The sequence below is a fragment of the Dipodomys spectabilis genome, unplaced genomic scaffold (assembly GCF_019054845.1).
Source record: "Dipodomys spectabilis isolate Male_0828 unplaced genomic scaffold, ASM1905484v1 ptg000017l, whole genome shotgun sequence".
Classification (NCBI taxonomy): domain Eukaryota; kingdom Metazoa; phylum Chordata; class Mammalia; order Rodentia; family Heteromyidae; genus Dipodomys; species Dipodomys spectabilis.
In genome coordinates, this window is record NW_024870694.1 from 17,333,265 (window position 1) to 17,353,346 (window position 20,082).

Here is a 20,082-nt window from a genome sequence, read left to right on the forward strand (position 1 = left end):
TCTACAGGTACCTACAGTCCTTCTAATTATATGACTGCTCCTCCCACTATCACCTCAGCCCCAGATGAAAGCAGCACAAGCCAAACAGGTTCCACTGGGCAAGACAGACACTCATGCTGTGTGTGTGTGTGTGAAGAAGCTCACAAAAAGGACAGGGTAAGTAAATGCCCAATACAGGAGAACATGCACAGCCCCAAACTGTCTGTCATATACATACAAACCACTTGAGGGTCATATTAAGTTGAAGGTTCTGGAACTATGAATCTGCATTTCTCTCAAGTCCCAAGTGACACTAATGCTTCTAGCCCAAGAAACAAACCTTGAATAGCTCAATTCTGATCACAGACTGCTTGCAGGGGCAAACTTGCAGCCTAAGACCTTTCTACACAAATTGCCTGAGCACCTACTAAGTCTCATCTAGAGAACGTGCTCAGCTGGAAGGACAGAGATGTAAGAAATGGAAATACCTCTGCAAATATTCACAATAAAACATTCTTAAGCCAGGGCCAGTGGCTCATACCTACCATCCTAGCTACACAGGACGCTATGATCTGAGGACTGTCGTTCAAAGCCAGACCAAGCAGAAAACTTTGTGTGCCTTTTATCTCTAATTAACCTGCAAAAAGCGCTAAAAGTAGAAGTGTGATTCAAGTGGTAGAGAGCCAGTCTTAAGAGAAAAAAAAAAACAAGGAAGAACACAAAGCCCTGAGTTTAAGCCCAAGTGATGGCACCAAAAAAAAAAAAAAAGCTTGAAAGTCTGCATAAGAGCCATGAAGAGGCTGTGACCATTCCATTAGAAATTATTATTTATTAATTATATTTAAAAATTATTATTTATTCATTATTTTTGGTCAGCCTAAAACAGAAACAATGATGAGGTACATTACAGAACAACTATGAAATTACACACAGAATGGGCCTACTGTTGAGCAGTACTGTCAGCAAACAGCATATTTTTTTTTGTTTTTTCCAATCTTGGGGTTTGAACTCAGGTCCTGGGCACTGTTCCTAAGCTTCTTTTGCTCAAGGGTAGCACTCTACCACTGGAACTACTTCCAGCTTTTTCTGTTTATGTGGTACTGAAAAATCAAATTCAGGGCTTCATGCATAGTAGGGAAGAGCTCTACCACTCAGCCACACTCCCAGCCCTAGCAAACAGTAATTTTACAACCTACTAATCCAGAACAGTTTTTTTTTTTTTTATTTTAAAACAATATAAAAAAGAAAATGAAGAAAGTGGACAAAGAAGAAGAAAAGGAGGAAGAAGATGAAATAAACACCATCTACAGCCTACAAAGCCTAAAATATTTGCTAACTGGTCCTTCACAGATAATGTTTGCCAAGCACTAGAGTAAAAAGATGGAGAGACATACTCACACAATTAACACTAGATTTAATAACGGGAACAGAAAATGACTACAGGATTTTTGTATTTTCCTCGGTACAGTCCCATATGTTCCTAACTTTCTCTAGTGACCAATAGTTGCTCTTAAAATTAAAAACAAAACAAACAACAACAAAAAATGTTTGCCTTTTGCACAACGGGCCCAAATCTGAACACTGCATCATACAAAATGACTTGTTGATACAAAATTTTTAAAGTGGATATTCATCACAGTGCTACTTACCATGATGAAAATTGTAATGTATTTTTTTTTGAGGGGGAGAGTCAATCCTGGGCCTATGCTCCTTTGTACTCAAGGCTAGCACCCTAACACTTGAGTCATAGCGTCACTTTCAACTTTTTTCTGTAATTAATTGTAAATAAGAGTCTCATGGACTTTCCTGCCTGGGCTGGCTTAGAATCACAATTCTCAGATCTCAGCCTCCTGAGTAGCTAGAATTACAGGCATGAGCTACTGGTACCCAGCTTGGAAAGATGGTAAATTCTTAAGCTGGAAGAATATGTAGTAACCAAAAACTACATGTATGAAAGTATCTCAAGGCCCTGAGAAGATGCTCATGCACTACTGCTTGCTGAAATGAGACATAAAACCATAATACAGTAAGATTTCAAATCAGTACATTACAAATGCATAACAAAGTAATAAAAGCAACTAGTCATGAACGAATATTAAAAACACAAACAGTGCTTGTCTCTAAAAACTGAATTTATGAGTGATTTTCATTAGCTTCTTCATATGGTTCTGTACTTTTGAAATTTGCTATCATGAGCATGTACAACTCTTATTACCAAAACACACCACACATCATAAAACTTGGGTTTGTTTTTGCCTTCAGTTCTTCCTGAGAAAATCAAATGAGACTCAAGGAGAAAGCTGTGCGGTGCTTTGAGGGATGAGCCAGCCATTTGTTGGATAGAAAAGAAGGGGAGGGTCCTTTTGGCCATAAGTAAAACATGTGTGAAAACACACAGGCATGCAAGACGGTGGGGCCAGCAACACACTCAAGGGACCCAAGCAAGAGTGTGATTGCTGGGGGGGTGGGGGGGGGGGGACATCCTGGTAACCAGGAAATGGTCAGATGGTGATGGAGCCAACATGTATATGGTGAGCATTTGACCAAGAGGTCAAGGGAAATGGTGAGTAAGAAGACAAGCAGTCAGCTGGGGAGTTGGAAAAATGTGTTCCCAGATGCCTATTAATCAATCAGAGTCAGGGAACACAGAATCTGTGCTGGGAAGAAGAGCAAGAGAACTGATAATTAAGTGTCTTCCACCCATCTCCACTCAAATTTTTTCTCCACAGTTTTCTCCTGGTGAGGCCATGCATTCATTTATGTCTAGAAATAAAAATAAATTGGTGAATCAAATCAACACATTCTTCCTGCTCATTCTGTATCACTAAAGGTCCATTCTGACTTCTTCCTAAAACCAGACCAAGCAAACACTCTCTGTTGCTTCACAATAACTTATGGTCACTGTGCACAGATGCCAGGAAAGGCTATGTCACTGTGTGTCAGTGAGCCCAAACAGACTGAGGCTGAGGGAAAGAAAAGAAAGAAGAAAAAAAATCTCACTTGAGAAAGAAGAGAGGGAAGTGGCACTGTGGCTCAAAGTGGTAAAGTGCTAGCTTTGAGCAAAAAACAAGCTCAGGGACAGTGCCCGAGTTCAAGCCCCACAACTGGTTTAAAAAAAAAAAAAGAAAAGAAAGAAAGGATAGGGGAGATGCTGGCAACTGGTTGGTACTCTCACTGGCTTGAGGTGAAGTAGGACCAGGTTGTCAATTCTCGTAGCCAGAGGCCATGATTTTGGAGGAGACGGGAGGCTGCAGAGAAGCTGTGCTGAAACCAACTCATGGCTAAATTCCTAGCGGGATAAGAACAGGGGTTTCAGTAAACTAGAAGGAATGTTGTTGGCAGGAGACACGTCAACCTCTCCAGAGGGCTTTAAATGGAAATGTAAGAGCAAAAGAAGAAACTTTAAGTACAGAAAATACACTGGGCAAACAAGTGTGTCCCAGCTATGAGTACCCCCAAAAGGGTAAGGCCTCCAAAATCACAAAGAACCAGAGGAAGGAGGGTTTGAACAGCCTTCCAAGTCCCCAGAGGGCAACCTGGCAAGAAAATAACAGGACAGTTCAATGTAAGAGCCTGGGAGGAGCTACAATCAGAGGTACATGCACAAGCCAGACAAAGAAGTTCTATTGAAATAGGAGACAACACAAGAAGAAACCACTGTGGAAGACTCAATATGCAATGTCCACAAGCAGCAAATGTCAAAATCTTGGAGGCAGCCTGTCTATATTAGTAGGAAACGGGAGAGATGGTAGCTAGGTAGACAGGCAGGGGCAGTAGTATTGCAATGTCAAGGCCAACCTGGGCAAAGTTCGTGAACAAAAGGAAAAGGGTACGGGCATGGTACAAGTGGTAGAGTATTTGCAGAGCATAGGTGAGGCCCTGGGTTCAATCCACAGTACGATTAAATGAAATTAAAAAATTTAACTAGAGATAGCCAAATGGAAGGCCCTAAAAAGCAAGATTGACTTTCACCCAGGAAAGCTGGTAAAACTTTATCACTTTGAAGCAGAACTAAAAATAATACTGTTCTGTAGCTCCCTTGTTCAAAATATGGCCTTGGGAAATCAAAATTGTTAGAAAATAATAATAATATTCTAAGTGCTGATGGCAACCAGGAGAGTCGGCCTTGGTTTCTTTGACTCTAGCTGACTTGACAAGCCATGTGACTCTAGCCATGTCCTTTCTTCCAATCTTCTGTGTCTCATTTCCCCATCTTTTTTATTTTTAAAAAGAGAAAGAAAGCCAGGCACCAATAGCTACTCAGAAGGCTGAGATCTGAGGATCACAGTTCAAAGCCAGCCCAGGCAGGAAAGTCAGTGAGACTCTTATCTCCAATAAAAACACTAGAAAACCGGAAGTGGCGCTGTGGCTCAAGTGATAGAGCGCTAACCTCGAGCTGAAGAGCTGAGGGACAGCGCCCAGGCCCACAGTTCAAGCCCCATGACCAGCAAAAAAAAAAAAAAAGAGGAAAAACCCCAGAGCTGAACTACTAGCTCAGTGGTTCTCACCAACACTTGCTGTGCCTGTAAGCTTGTTGGAAATGTAAAGTCCTAGGTCTTGCCTGGCTTACCTTATCAGAGACTCTGGAAATGAATGGAAGCCCTATAAACCTATGAGAATGGCTGTGATGCTCCTTCAGGTTTGAGAACCCCTAGACTAAATAGTTTATTCTGAGCACCTTGCGCTTGTTCACTTCAATATCATCAGACTCCTCCCAATCGTGCCATTCTGACTTTGATCTGCTATGAACTTAAGTCAGCAGGCCAGCTCCTGTGTGCACGTCTGACACTTCCTCCTGTGATTAATACACAGGCCCGAAGAGACAGCAGTGCCCGCCACTGCACTTCTTTTTTCCACTTACCACCTCAGTGGTATCCATCCTGTCACTGTATTAAAAAAAGGAAAGTCAAAACATGAGAAGAAGGCTCAACTATGAGCAGCAGGACATCCTGGCACTCTTTTTTTAAAAACTAGTAAGGCAGGGGGCATTGACTGCCAAAGCAAGTCAGTAAGAAATTAAATTCATCAATCAGGGTCTAACACTATAAGGAACTAAATCTAAACAGGATTTTTCAAAGCCCAGTGATCTTTTTTTTTCTTCAATTTAAAACCACCCGTATGAAGGAAAGCATTTTCTCTGTATGCCAGAAAAACTTACAGATAAACATTTCCTGCTTGGTGTTTATGTATCAAAAGAAAAAAAAATCCAGATAATCTAAGTAGGAAAACAAATTGCAAATGGACTATTCTGTCTGTGCACACTCCCAACAAACGAACTATTAACTGCTGCACCTAGCCGGACACTAATGGCTCATTCCTGTAATCCTCGCTACTCAGAAGGATGAGGTCTGAGGATTCTGGTTTGAAGCCAGCCTATGTACACAACTACAAGAGACTCTTATCTCCAGTTAACCAGCAAAAAGCCAGAAGTAGAGGCAGAGTGCCAGCCTTGAAGGAAAGCTTGAGGCCATGAGTTCAAGCCTCAGTACTGGCCACACACACACACACACACACACACACACACACACACACACACACACACACACACACACACACACACACATGCTACAACTGACTTTAGTGCCTGAAACTTTACTGTAGGATGAATGAATGAATGTTTGTATGCTGATATAGGACGTTGTAAATATGAACAAATTAAGGTCCTACTCTACAGGAACTAAGTTGGAATCTACTACAGGGAACATCAAACCTGTCCATCCATCCACCCATCTCTCCTAAAAATGTGTGCTTCGTGTCTGCCAAATTCTAGACAGGAATGAATATTCCAAGAAAGTTAAAAAAAAAAAAAACTAAAACAGAAACTGACAATTGCAAGAGAAGACAGAAAGGAGTCAAGAAAAAGGGTCACAAGGGATCAAAAGAGGATGCGATTACTTCCTCCTTAGTAGAGTGGATGGACAGAAATCAAGGTTTGCTTTACGGATGAGAATGGTGTTAACAGGCTAGAGTTCAAAGATCTGTTTGGATTCCACCAGGTGAGGATAGCAGAAAGGGTAATCTAGACTGAGGAGATGCTGGGACAAAGGGAGATCAAAGGCCAAGAGGTGTAAGAAGTCAATTGGCCCCAGTTTCACAGACAATAAACCCCAAGATGGGGAAGACTCACCAGCCCAGGGCTCTGCCACTGCCTTCACTGCCTGCCACCAATTCCCCCATCCCACAATCCTAGTACCTGCTGGAGATGTCGCCTCCCCCATCTTGGCTCCAAGGACAGAGCTATACACCTGCTGTTTCCTGCAGCTTCCCAGCTCCTTCCCGGTGCCATCTCCACTGCCTCATCCCTGCATTCTCTGGTCTGGGTGCCCATCGCAGGCTTCCCTGTACTCAGTATGCCGTATCTTTACACTTCTGTTTTCAGTAATTTATAAAACACATACTGCCCACGAGTTTGTATTTTTAATTCCTGTAAGAAGTTTCAGGATCCAATTTGTGTGAAAGTCAGACTACAACATAATGTAGTATTGTATGATAAAAGCTTCCAAGAATAAAAACAGACAGTATACCGGGCTTATCAAACACTAGTTCCACTCGGCACTTTCACAGATTTCCTTATGAATGACTGCTTTGTTTTGCATTGCTTGTCCCAGTCATCCTGAAGTAAGTTCTAAAGACAACTGCTTCCTTATTTTATTTTTTTGTTTAGTATTTTTTTAATTTGTAATATTTCTTTCTTCTTCATTCAAATGGCTGTTTACTTGATGTTAAATGCTTCTTTTCTCAACCATCAGGGAATCTCCACGATCTTTGTTGCTATTTTCTAGGTCTCCAGCTGCCTCTAACATCTCAATTTTGGGAGCCTGAGTCTCTGTCCCTGGATACAAGGGAGTTGGATTCTAGTGACTTTTAAGCCCTGCTTTGCCAGAGTCCCTTTAAAGAGAAAAAGCAGACAGAGGAAGGTCACACATTCAACAGGCTTTTCCATAAAGAATCCTGCTCTGAATAGTAAAGGAGACAAAGAACATTCAAGCCACTCTAGACTGGGCAGCTCTGAGGACTAAATGAACTATAGTACCCTGGGCTGGATCCTAGAACAAAAACAAGGAAGCAAATGGAGGAGAGGCAGGCTGCAATCATAAAATTCAATGCATATCCTATGCAAGTAGGAAAATTGAGGGGAGAGGTTGGGAGAGAGGGGGGAGAATAATGAAAGGGGTGACATGGATCAAGATACATTGTACTTATAAACTCATTTGTCAAAGAGTGACCCCTGAGTATACCAACTTACAAACAGGGAGAAAAATGAGGGAGAAAGATGGAAGGGGTGACATGGATCAAGATGCATTCCTCATAATTTCACTAATGGAATTGTAACCTCTTTGTACAATTACTTAATAATATTTTTTAAAGGAAGTGAATGGAAAAACTGGAAGTCTAAACAGAATCTGGAGTATGGTTCATAGGAAAGCACTTTCTTAAGTTTTGACAAATGTACCACACCGATGTATTAAGTCAAAAAATAAGGGACACTGGATGACAGATGTGAGGAAGTTTATTTACAGAGACAAGAATCAGAATGACAATAACAACACTCATCTTGATGATATATAAGATCTTTTCCAAATCACCACTCAGAGGTTCAGGAAGGGGAACAGGCTAACAACAGTGGCTAACATTTGGCAAACACCATGTGTCAAACTTCGTAAGCATTGATTCATCTATTCCTCACAACGAGATCCACAGTATTCTTTCTTATTCTCATTTTATGGATGAAGCAATGGAGACCTAATGAGACTTAGAAACAGGTCAAGATATTCCTGCTGGGTCAGGATGCAAATCTAGACTGTGTAGCTTCCATACCCATTCTCATAAGCACTCCTTATTTAAACCAAAGATTTTGGAATGTTTCTGGAATTTCCTAGTAGACCTATCTATCTAGATCGATCCAAAGGCAAATTACAAAAGCTATGAGTATTAATTATATGTAATACAAAGGAAAGAAAATAGACTCTCAAGGCAAATTCCTAAATTCTGAAAATCTCTACTGGAGGAGAACCAACTCTCAACGACATCTGTCAGTATCTCCTCCTCTAAACACATCCCTAGACTTATCTTACCAGCACCCTGCCCTCTCTGACACATCCTCCTCACATACTCACATCCACAGCCCATGTTGTACACTTCAGTCTGCCACCTGAGGACTGCCTGCTGAAAATGTCACATGGAGCTGACTTTTCAATGTCTGCAAAAATCAGCTTATACTTTGCACCTAACCATCTGTGCTAGTCACATAACAGTCCATAACTGAGAATGTAACAGTGTGTTGGTCAGCTCTAAGAAAGGAAAAAGAAAAATCCCTCCTGTCTAAACCGTAAGGTACTTCATCAACTATAGTTTTCACCAAGCGTCAAAATAAGAAGCCTCAGACCTGTAATCCTAGCTACTCAGGAGGTTGAGATCTGAGGATCGTGGTGAAAGCCATCCTGGCAGGAAAGTCTGTGAGACTCTTATCTTCAATTAACCATCAAAAAGCTGGAAGCAGAGCTGTGTCTCAAAGTGGTAGAGTGCTAGCCTTGAGAAAAAAAAAAAAAATCTCAGGGACAGCATGCAGGCCCTGAATGCAAGTCCTGTGAGGGACAAAATAAATAAATATGTCAAGGCAAATGGAAACCAGTCCTGTTATCATGAAACTGTCTACAAAGGAGCCAACGCTCACAGTCGAGAAAGAAAATTAGTGCAGTTCACAAAGCAGAGGCAAAGCCTCACAGTGCCTCGTGGACGGTGTCAATGACAGGACAGGCAGTCACCCATTGGAACAAAATCTAAAGCTGTAAATTCTACAACACAAAGTTTTCTGCTTCTCACCTTCCAGAGTCAGGCTGTGATGGAAACATATCCAAGTTATGCTACAGCATTAAGGTATTGCGAACCATCAGTCATGTCAGAAGTTCACAGTTCTGTTCCAAATGACCATAGGGGAACCCTCCAGGCCACTCTGCTTGTTTAAAGTCAACCTCTACAATGCCTCCCTTTCCACCATGAGGAAAACCTACCCTGATTCCATACTGGATCCCAGCCATAAATTCTTAAGTTGGAAATCACTCAGCCTCATCAGGCACAGCCAAGCTTCCAATTCAATATCATGGCTACTAGGGTGTGTCTGCCCAGCCCTCCTCAGCTCTGAGAGGCTGGTAGACAGGATCTGTACCCTACAGCAGCTTTCTCCAAAGCATACTGTGTCACTAGGCCTAAACAGTGTTCTAGAGAGAGAGAAAAAGGAACAAGGGAATAAATTCGCAAGGGTTCTAGAGTCAAATCACTCTGGGAAACAAGCCTTTTGAGAGGTTACAATGTACACTGACTTATTAAAGATTCAGGAAAGTTCCATGGTAAAGATTCTTCATTTCCCGTGACAGACTTTGGGCATAATAACTTGACTAGGGCATCCTTTTCTGAGAGAACAGCCTTAATGGTCTTAGAAACATGGTCACAAGGAATCACAATGTTCTGCTCCTATGAAGCAGGTCTCCTGCTAGACTGACTGTCCTAGCAAGGAACAGGTTCCTTGTCTGAACTGCTATGGTATCCCCAACACCCAGTAAAGGGCCAACATGAATAAACTAAACCCAATGCTCTCATTTAAGTGAGAAACCAGAAATGTCAAGATGACACCCTCCCTCTCTTGTACTCATTCTTGAAAAACGGAATAGAATGGAAGTTTCTCTGCTATACCTCAACTAAAAGTTCCTATAACCTGATGGATTCTTTCCCTCTTCTTCACACACCAAGTTGGTTGTCTACCACAGGAAAATGAAGACAGGTCAGAAAAGAAAGTGATGGGGACCCCACAGGCCTTTGGGGTAAGAAATGGGGGAGGAGGGGAACAAGCAGTGTGTGCAAATGGATTAGGATAAACAAGACCTGTCGGTATCTAATTTAGACCTAATAAGATAGTTTGCTGAATGTTAATTAAGTACTCAGTGGTTGTTACTAACTGTGGTGATTAACTTAATTTTGAATTAAATAAGCAATAAATGCTTAACTGAAGTTCTATTAAATTTTACTCAGCAAGTGAGAAATATGAGGCCTTAATTGAGTTTAAACAAGATAGTTATGGCAACTTAGTTGAATTTTTATTACGTTAAGATAACTGCCTTATTAAATCTAAATTGACTGTTTTATTTGATGGGGAAATATGTCATCTGTCCCTCCCACTTACGAAAAACATGTCCAAAAAGGTTTATAATTAGTGCAAGCTACTTGGAGTTCTTTTGTTCTTTACTCTTGTTTTAATATTGAGTTTTCTCATCTAAGCATGAATTTGATTCATCCAGTTAGATTGTTTATATGGATTCTTGGTGTGTCAGTACCTGCTGGTAATCTCTGCTAGTGACCAAGTGATATACCTGGTATCCTACCTTACTTTTCTAGACCTAAGTCATTACATAGGCTAAGTAAAGACAGTGGATTGGAAATCACTGGCTGCCTAATCACTTGCATTTTTTTTCTTCATAGTGTATGCAGTTTCTGAAACACTGCCTGGCAGGTAATTGAGCACTGAAAAGCCTAGTGTGGTGACAAATACTTGTAAACCCAGCACTTGGAAGACTAAGTCAGAACAATTACAATTCAAGGCCAGCCTGAGTTACATAGCAAGCTTCAGGTCAACAGTAAAACACTGAGACAGACCCTGACTCAAAAACAAAAAACAAAAGAAAGAATGAATGAATACACATATAAAGTTTTGGCAATTCAACACACTAAACATTTTTTAGCCCTTTCTTACCAAGCTTCTCCAGCCTAGACCACCTTTTCAAGTTTTTTCATTTATTTTTTTAAAATTCTACAAAGGGGTTTCAATTCAACATGCATATAATACATCTTGATCAGTGTCACCCTTTCAATCATTCTCACTGCCCAGACCACTTTTTTTTTTTTGGTCAGTCATAGGGCTTGAACTCTGGGCCTGGGCGCTATCCCTCAACTCTTCAGCTCAAGGCTAGCTCTACCACTTGACCCACAGTGACACTTCCGGTTTTCTGAGTGGTTTATTGAAGATAAGAGTCTCACGGACTTTCCTACTCAGGCTAGCTTTGAACTGTGATCCTCAGAGCTCAGCCTCCTGAGTAGCTAGGATTACAGTGTGAGCCACCAGTGCCTGGCTAGACCACTTTTATATGTTGTTATTTAATAAATGATATAAGGAGAAATGTACTGAGCAGAGGATGGGGTCACCTCAGGGCTATGCGGGGACCAGGCTGTAGACCTTGGATGTACCTCCTTCTCAGGGCCTGAGAAGATAGGTTGACTTCCATTCTTTGAATCTTCTCTGTGATACACTGCTCCAGGGGTAATTCAGCTTTGATTTTTCTATGATCTGAGGTTTTACAGTATCTCTTGGTATCTCCAGGACCCTCCTCTTCAATCCACCCAAAAGGACAGATCCAACAATACTACTACTGCCCTATTGATTCTCCCTTCATCATATAGTCTCAACTTGTTACAAACACCAGAGCCTTTTTCAACCTAGGGTCCACCCATCTGCATGGCATCTTTCTACAATGTAGTCCCATACCTCCATGTCTCTGTTCATGTTATTCCCCCAACTAAATATTTTCTTTTCTCCAAGCCTCCCATATTCCTACTGATCCCTCGATGTCCAATAAAATGATATTTCTTCCTCGGAGAAACTTGTTTACCCAGATCCCTAGAGGTCAGTCATCATTCAATAAGAGCCATCAGGTAGTTTCTCATATACTTTGTTGTTGTTGTTTTCAAAACAAGGTTTCTCTATGTAGACTAGGCTGGCTGAGAACTTGTGCTCCTCCTGCCTCAGCTTTCCATTTACAAACCTATAATCTGGGGGCAGCAATCACATAGCATATGTGTTTCCATCCTCAAGACCCATGCCAGATTTCCACATTTATACACTGATTCACCTGAAACACGCTGTCCAGAGAGTGAGTGAATACACAAATGTGTCAGATTGATGGGCAAATGTATATTTAGGGTCTTGTCCAACTGCCAATACTAATATTCTCCAAGAGAGGCTGCTAAACTGCAGCCAATAAGAAAGACTGCCAAGGTGGAAAAGGCCAGCTACTGGAACGCTGACCTACCTTTCACCTCCATCTAAGAAAAAGTGCCACTTACCTACCTGGTCACTGCAAAGTTTACCTTTCCCATGACTCAGGGAACACCCTGCCTTCTGGGTAGCAACTCTTACTACAGTTCCTGAAAATGATTAGTTTTCATACCAAACAAGACAAGTGCCAACCAAATTGTTTTCTTGCTGGGAACTACACAAGATCTGTCTTCAGTGGAAATTCACTGGAAAGAATAAGTGTAGGTGACTGGTGACCTCTTGGCACTGAATTTAGTACAGCATTGGACTTTACACAGTTATAGAAAGAGATTATTATCAAGATGGACCACTGCATGAAAAATACATTAGAAACCCAGCTAAAGTACTCAATGGATAGAGAATCAATCTTATTTCTTAACTATTAATAGCAGAGCAAATTAGGCTCCCTCATTGTGTGTGTGTGTGTGTGTGTGTGTGTGTGTGTGTGTGTGTGTGTGTGTGTGTGTACACAAGCTGGTTCATGCACATGCACATGCATACAACTAGAGCTTGAACTCAAAGCTTAGGCACTCTGCCTCAGCTTTTTTGCTCAAGGCTCTACCACTTGAGCCAAACCTTCACTTCCTGCTTTGGGGCTGGTTAATTGAAAATAAGTCTCACACACTTTCCTGCCTCAACTAGCTTCGAACTGCAATCGCATCTCAGTCTCCTGGGTAGCTGGGATTGCAAGGGTGAGCCACCAGCACCTGAACTGCCCAAATGAATTTTAGTCTAAGCCTTCATGTCCTTCTTTTTTTCTTTTTTCTTTTTTTTTGGTCAGTCATAGGGCTTGAACTCTGGGCCTGGGTGCTGTCCCTCAGTTCTTCAGCTCAAGACTAGCACTCTACCACTTGGGCCACAGAGCCACTTCCAGTGTTCTGGTAGTTTATTAGAGATAAGAGTTTCATGGACTTTCCTGCCCAGCCTGGCTTTGAACCATAATCTTCAGATCTCAGCCTCCTGAGCAGCTAGGATTACAGGCGTGAGCCACCAGAACCCAGCCTTCATGTTCTTCTTTGATTTCTCAGGGAAAGCTAGCACTTCCACCAAACTTAAGTACATGGTCCAGCATGCCCCATACAGCCCACAATCTTGACTTCACCTTCAAACATTTGAACTCTTTCATACATGTAGTTCATTCAACAGACATTTCTAGAATACCTAGTACCTCCTGTAATGAAATATTTGCAATAATTATTGTAATAATTATAATATTTGTTGAGCCTTTAACTTAGGCCTGGCATTTTCTATAGAACTCAACACTCACATGTAACCATAGACTTTATTCTCCACTCAGAACACCTCTGAGAATGAAAGGGAAAAGTATTTCTACTACAAGAACATAGGCTGGAAATAAACTGAAGCTGTCCTGGGCCAATCAATATGATCAGTCTATCAGTGAAGTAAGCATTTTTATATGTAAGGAAATTGGGGTTAACCTTAAAGATAAAAATCTTTTAACATGCAAAAAATAAAAGTTCTCTTTAGAATGCCAAGGATTGCTGGGTGCTGGTGGCTCAAGATATACAGCACTACCCTTGAGCACAAAAACTCAAGGACAGTGACCCCAGATTGGGCACAAAATAAAAATAAATAAAATAAAATACACTTTAAAAAAGAATGCCGAGGAAGCCAGGTACCAGTGAATCACGCCTGTAATCTTAGCTACTCAAAAAGCTGAGATCTGAGGATCACAGTCCAAAGCTAGCCCAGGCAGAAACAATCCATGAGACCTTATCTCTAACCAGGAAAAAGCCAAGAGTGAAGATGTGGTTCAAGTGGTAAAGTGCCAGCCTTGAGAAGAAAAAAAAAAGCTAAGGGAAAGCTCTCCCATCACCATCACCATCACCAAAAATAAATAAATAAATAAATAAAATAAATTCTCTTAAGAATGTCAAGGAACTTATACTCCATATACCCTAGCTATCTCCCCCTAGGGCAAGAAGTTATCTCTAATGTCTACTGCGTACTGGCTGCTGACCTAGTAACAATGGAATACCAAAAAAAGTTATAGAGTGAAAAATGTCTATCTGGAGGGTGGCAAGAGGCCAAAATCACAAAACTTTTAGGTCAGTGACGGTGACCTAGCTTGATTCTCATGCTTATCTAAAAAGGTAAGGTTTCTGAAAGGTTGTCACATATGTTTTGTTTGTTTGTCAGTTGTGGGGTTTGAACTCTGGGCCTGGGTGCTGTTCCTCAGCTCTTCAGCTCAAGGCTAGCACTTTACCATTTGAGCCATAGCTTTCTAGTGGTTTATTTAAGATAAGAGTGTCACAGACTTTCCTGCCCAGGCCAGCTTTGAACTGTGATCCTCAGACCTCAGCCTCCTGAGTAGTTACCATTATAGGCCTGAGCCACTGACACCCAGCTTCACATATGTTTTTGAGAAAGATTGGCTCTGCCATTCAACATTGGCTTTTCCTTTGCATTCCTGGGAGCTGTCCTGCCATAGTATAAGGCCACTCATAGAAGAAAAATCTCACAGGACTAAAAACTACAAACTCAACATAAATGAAAATCTAACTCAGAGTGCAATACATTGCATAGTCATTCAACTGGTGACAAGTCACTTTGTATACCACCTGGAAAGATTATCTCTGGATCTCACCACACTTTTTTTGTAGCATGCTATTTCCAACAGTGGTGCCCTCATTAATAAAAATAAATCAGAAATCCAAGCAGTGCTTGTGACCACTCTAGGGAAGCTCCCTCTGTTTAAATGAAACATTGAGTATTTGAACTTGGAATTGTCTAGATCCAAAGCCCATGATCCTCACTAGCAGAGAAAGGAGCCATCACTGTGTGCCAGAGACCCAGCTGGGCACCTGAACTGGGCCACATGTTCATCCTATATTATAGCTTACAAAGTGCTGCCACAGGAACTTAGCTAGTTTTCACAAGTACACTGTGATATATCATATGATCTCATATATCATATGATCACATGATATAGCATGTGATATATTATGTGGTATCGTATATCATATGATCACATGATATATCACCTGATCTAGCGTATGATCTCATATATTATATAATCACATGATATAGCATGTGATATATCATACCTTCATGGCAACTGAAAATTGTGGATATTCCACAACTTAAGATCATAGAGCTCATGAATGGCCCAAACACATGTCTTTGTTTTCCCTTGAACAAATTAAATGGTGAAGATACACTGCCAAAATGACAACATGGTAAAACCTAGACTTTTGAGCTACATAATCACGAATCTAATACTATCTTGTCTTCCAAAGCCTCAGACCCGGGCAGCCAACACTACTAGACAGAACTAAGAAAATAATAACAGCTTCTATCTGTGTGTGGATCATGCTGAGGATGTCAGTGGCAATTATTTCACACTCTCTTGCAGAAGTCAAACAGCAGGACAGAAGTTTTGGAGACAGGAGTTCAAGTCTTATGATGCTACTTAAAACCTAAACCTCAGAGGAAGGTTTCTCCACCCTTGAATTTGTGCCCATTCTCCATGAAATCAGGCAGATCTTTGCCAAACCATCTCTTGAGTTGCAATTGGGAACTAAGTCATAAAAATGATTGTAAAATGCACTTGCCACATAAAAAGAGCTACAAAGGCTATGAATTACTACCAGGTTCTGACAGATGGGTTATGATGGGCAGGTTTTAAAGAGAGGGAAAAGACAAGAGATCTGCCTGGTAATGTCTCCAAGACTGTCAGAGTAAGCAAAAATAAGTAGGTAAGCAAAAATAAGTAGATTTAAAAGTAGAAAGGTAAGATGAGGAGTAAGGAATTGTCGCAAATAAGAAATCTGAAGCTAGGAAAGATCAAGGAGCTTGGGGCAGGCACCAGTGACAGTAACCCAAATAAATCCACACAAACACACACACGTATCCAAACCAAACCACTGAAACCATAGCGCTTTTAGAGAACTAAAGCAAAATATGTGAAAGTGAGAGGGAAAGGATGATACTGTCCAAAAGAAACGTATTCTTTGCCCGACTTACGTAACTATAGCCCCGCTATACATCATCTTTATAATAAAAATTTTAAATACTTCTTAAAAGAGAAAGCATCTCAAAAAAAGATAACCATTTTCAGTTGTTATTACTTAATAATTGAAGCTGAAAAACTTTTTTTTTTTTTTTTGGTTGGTCATGGGGCTTGAACTCTGGGCCTGGTCACTATCCCTAAGCTCTTCAGCTCAAGGCTAGCACTCTACCACTTGAGCCACAATGCCACTTCTGGTTTTCTGGTGGTTAATTGGAGATAAGAGTCTCACTGACTTTCCTGCCCAGGCTAGCTTTGAACCACGATCCTCAGATCTCAGCCTCCTGAGTAGCTAGGATTATATGCATGAGCCACCAGCACCCAGGTTGGAGAACTTTATAAAGAAAAGAAATTTACCTAGCTCATAGTTACGGAAGTTTAAAAGCATACTGCCAGCATCTGTTCAGCCTTGGTGAAGGCCTGGTGAAAGATGATACCACAATAACAGGCATGCAAGTGGAAAAGATATCACACCACCCAAAAGCAAGCCAAAGAGCAAATCAGAGGCTGGGTTGGCTCTCCTGTAACAACTAGTTCTCAGAATTCCAGGGAACTCCATTAATCCATTCCTAGTACATACCTTTAAGGACCACCCACTAAGGACCCTTTTCCTAGGCCCAGTCTCACATCCTCACACCAAGAACCAAACCTCTAACATATGTGCATACCCTTGAAGAACAAGTCACATCCAAACCATAGCAGTCATACATAATCAATCAATATAGTAATGATATACACATATGATAAGCACACAAGAATGTTTGAAATGATAGGAAGATAAACATTTTCTAGCCCTGACTTTATGGTTTACCTGAATGATCTCCATTGACCGTTGGTCACTCACCCCCACCAGTCTCATTCATGCCACATGCATTAGGAACATGGCCATTTCTTCCAAGCCTCTCACCAACTACAGCAAACTCCCACAATGCACTTCCTTGACCACCTCTTGTATGAGCCTCACCTTCAAGCCAATGGATTTCCACTCAGATTCAGCTTCCTGTATGCAGCTGCACCACTTTAGATCCCCTTTCCTCTAGCAAGTTTCTTCTTGCAAAGCAGTGTAGCATTCCAAAGCCTAGTTCCAGGAAAAGTCCCCACCCACCAATGCAAGTACGCAGTTAAGAGGGCCTCATTACTGCCCTCGGTCAAAGTCTCAGGCTCACTCATCCGGTTACTAAAAGTGTTGCTATGGCTCCTGCATTACTATCAAATACTTAACCCCACAGAGAAGGTTCCAGAGCCTCGGCTCAGCCTTGTTCTCCTGTGAATCATGAATCTCTAGAGGACCAGTTAATGGCCCCTATCATCTACACTAGATAAATTTAAACATTACTTAGCAAAAAATGAAAATTCACCCCCTACTCCACTTCCCACAGTCCTCTTTGTGTGGGCCTTTTGAAATACAGTCTGAAAAACAGGCCACCTTCTTCTATCTGTATATGCAGGTGTATCTGCATATGGTGCTATTTTTGCCTGGTAGGTCCCTCTGTCACCTTTCCTTCCTCAGTTGTCCAACTCCAATTTAGTCCTAGAGATTTCATTCTAATAGCACTCATCTACGATAGCTTCCCTGAGGGTGATCATCCCCTCCACAGAATAAACATACCCTGTAACAACATTAATACACTGATCTTCCCCTACACACACACACACACACACACACACACACACACACACACGTGAACTTGACCTTTATCTTTGGATTCCCAAGATCTACCTGGGCCCTGGTTCACAGTGAGGACAATTATATGTGCTTTACGTACCAATCTCTTCATGTATCTCCAGATTCTGGTTCTATCATGTTACCTACCAGCTTCTATCTTCTTTCTCTAATTCAGCAAATCTTCACGGTGAGGGAACTTTCCAGTCCTCCCAAGTTACTCTGTACTTGACCAATATTTCATCATTCAGCACTATAAACCATTGTTCTCAACTCAAAATCAATCTAGCTCTGTCCTATTTCCAGTCAAACTATGCTAGGTATATGGCAGGTAAAGTTGCATGTTATCACAAAGAAACACAAGTTTGGAGTCATAATTTTGAGCCCATCCCAAATTTAACCCTTGGACAAGGGTTAAAATGGAGGTGGCACTGATTCTCAGATGCTTGAATACATTTAAGTGGACCATCTGGTAGAAAGTACCTTTACAGTACAAAGTACTATAATTATAAAGAACATGATTCACTAGATTACCAATGGCTGAGGATTACAAAACTGGCTATTCAGAAGGCTGAGATGTGAGGGTCAAGATTTGAAGCCAACCTAGGCAAGAAAGTCCTGAAACTCTTATCTACCAAAAAGCTAGAAGGTAAGTTATGCCTCAAGTGGTAGAGTGCCAGCCTTAAGTAAAAAATTTAAGGGTTGTCAACTAGACCCACACTAAATAGATTGATAGATGGTAGATAGAAAGATGAATAGACAAATACCTTGATGGCACGAGTAACAAACTGTGTCAAATTTAAATTACTAACTAGCAAGGCTCTGGTGGCTCACCGCTATAATCCTAGCTACCCAGGAGGCTGAGATCTGAAGACTGGGATTCAAAGCACATCCAAGAAGGAAAATTTGTGAGACCCGTCTTCAGTTAAGCAGAAAAGAGATGGAAGGGTGGCTCAGGTGGTAGAATGCCAACCTTGAGCAAAAAAGCTGGTAAAAGCATGGAGCCCTGAGTTCAAGCTCCAGTATCCACATAAAATAAATCAAAAAGTAAACCAGCAACTATAAGATGGATCAATATCAACTCAGAATATAACAAACTATTCTACAATGACACCTCTTTGATTATAAAACTGAGTTCAGCGATACCAAAATATGAAAAAAGACGTGTATTCAAGATAACCTAATAGAATTTGTCTCAATAAAAACAGGAACCTGAGATAAAATTCTCATATTTGACAGACGGGCCTAGTAGGTGCTCAGTAACACATATTAGATAAATGGACAAACACTCAATGATAAGGATCTTAAGCCAAATGATTGCCTCTCTCACTGAAATTGAAAAGCAGGCTTTCCAATGGCCAGGATTTCCCCCTGAAGCATGTTCTAGCCTGCTAAAATTCCTCAATTGATGGCTTCAAGTCATACCCAAACTCAGAGCTTGGTATGTCTAAAGCCCTTCATAATTAAGTCTCACCCACCCATTTCTGCCTGGAAATCTCTGTCGGAGAGGAATGGCCTCTCCACCAGAATGTGCCCTGCCAAGAAGGGTCCTATTTAAGTCTCAGACATAATAAGCAGCTCAGCAGCTTAGCTTCCTCCTCCCTCTGCCAATCCCCAAAGCCAACTCCAGACTCCATACTGCTTACAAGGAGCCTGAAGCTGGAGACAGCCAGACCTAGAGACCCCAGACTTGCTTTCCTACTAGTCCTACAGCTAATCCCATCTACCTATCTTGTACTTTTAAGCCCTGGGCCTGATGGACTGCCCGCAAAGATTTTTCTAAAAAGGCAAAAAATCTTTTTAACTACCTTGGTGCTGGCAAAAAAACAAAAACAAAACTTTCAAGGAGGGGGTTCTAGATGGGACAGGAGAACTGCACTGAAGCTACAGGGCTGGCTCCCACTTTTGTGGACTTCTGTTTCCTTTCCCTACCCCAGAGAACATGGATTAGCTCTTTCTAGAGAACCCCCAATCCACTTTCCCTCCCTTCCCCTAAAAGGTTTCTTAAAATGCACATATCAAAGAGAGGTGAAACATTAAGTCACTAACACCTTTTAAGAAAGGTTGCTTTTTTTCTTATTTTAATTGGAGAGGCCTCAGGGTGGGAAGTGAGAAGACAAAGGGGGACTGAAAATAAAGTTAAAGGAGTGTGGTTATAGGGACCTAACTGACTCTGAGCATTTGTTAACTCTTTCCAGTTGGGAGGGGAAGCAGTGGACCCCCTTCTGGGGGAGAGGGAAACAGTTAAAATATTACTGTTCCTTTAGAACCCACGACACTGCCTAGTCCACCTACCCTGCACTGACTTGCTCAGGGCATGACATGATT

General features: G+C 41.4%; 1 protein-coding gene across 2 annotated transcripts in view; it reads right to left on the reverse strand.

Moving 5' to 3' along the window:
* The window catches only part of LOC122097571 (LIM domain containing preferred translocation partner in lipoma), a 674,686-nt gene extending 657,505 nt beyond the window's left edge, over window positions 1–17,181 (reverse strand). The window contains exon 1 of one of the 2 annotated variants that reach the window (XM_042668165.1): window positions 17,056–17,181. The gene's annotated coding sequence lies outside the window, so the exon portion shown is untranslated. Of the gene's footprint in view, window positions 1–16,902 lie in introns of both variants that reach the window. The other variant, XM_042668157.1, reaches the window with a different exon arrangement.
* Between the last annotated feature and the right edge of the window lie 2,901 nt (window positions 17,182–20,082).